The sequence below is a fragment of the Neltuma alba genome, unplaced genomic scaffold (genome assembly GCF_004799145.2).
Source record: "Neltuma alba isolate B1F8T4 unplaced genomic scaffold, ASM479914v2 tig00010901_pilon, whole genome shotgun sequence".
In the NCBI taxonomy this organism is placed as follows: domain Eukaryota; kingdom Viridiplantae; phylum Streptophyta; class Magnoliopsida; order Fabales; family Fabaceae; genus Neltuma; species Neltuma alba.
In genome coordinates, this window is record NW_021635684.1 from 724,683 (window position 1) to 725,793 (window position 1,111).

The 1,111-nt window shown below is 28.4% G+C and overlaps 1 non-coding gene across 1 annotated transcript; it reads right to left on the minus strand.

Annotated features, from left to right (window-relative positions):
* On the minus strand, positions 1-74 carry TRNAV-CAC (transfer RNA valine (anticodon CAC)). The gene has a single exon. It is a non-coding gene; the product is annotated as a tRNA-Val (tRNA).
* Between the last annotated feature and the right edge of the window lie 1,037 nt (positions 75-1,111).

Here is a 1,111-nt window from a genome sequence, read left to right on the forward strand (position 1 = left end):
TGTCTGAGCCCGGGTTCGAACCGGGGACCTCTAGTGTGTGAGACTAGCGTGATAACCAACTACACCACCCAGACAAGGTGCGAGCGAAACTAGTAATAATTAATCTAATATTACGAACTTCATTTTCATCCACTATCACATCAAATTTAATTATCATCGATTTTAATTTGAGGACAGATCTGTTAACATAATTTTTTTATTTACGAGATTCAAATGTTAACCTTATTTAAGGAATTTTTTTTACTCAATCCAATTACTATTAGTTAAAACTTTAGTATCCTTTTATCTCTCAAATTAACTTGATATTTGATTTATTAGGATGATTATAATAGTTGTGTCCATAATTATTCTGATGAAACTAATTGGTATTTGTTATGTGCTATTATTTAATTTTATGTATGCTTATCTATTTGTACTTATCTTTTTTTATGTAATATAATTGACTTTTTTAAATAAAAAGGTCACAGGCATTAATTATTGTATTGGATTCTTATTTTATTTTATTTTGAAATGTAATTAGGGAATGTTCTTACTTCTTAGGAAAAGGTCAACCATGAGGTCTTTTGTGGGGGAAAACAACTAACCATATGAAATGATTATTTACTTTGTGTGCAATTAATCTGTTTTTTTTTTCCGTTAATTAATCTTTTCTATATGTACACTAGTCCCCTTCATACAATTTATTTTTTTTCTTGTGTGCAAGCCATATGCTACCTTCAATTCTAATTATAAGAGCCAATTGACTAATTTGAGGAGATTAAGGAAGTAAGTTGAGTTAGTTATTTGTCCTAAATAGGTGTTGTCTTTCCTAAAATATCCTTACTAATCAAGTGCATTGATTAGAACTCTTATTATTAAAAGGGTTACTTTGGAAAAAATGTATAAATATGAGAGACAAAGTGGATTGGGGTCTTATATTTAAGATCAAAATAAAATTCAAATAGGGTCTTATATTAAGGACCAGAGGTAGTATCATATATGCAACTTACTTCCCTAAATGCAAATTAATATTTGTGCAACTTATTTTTCTTTTTGTACAATGTACTAGTTTCATCAGTGAAATCTATTTGTCCTTATATACAATTTATTTTCCCTATACCCAAATTACATT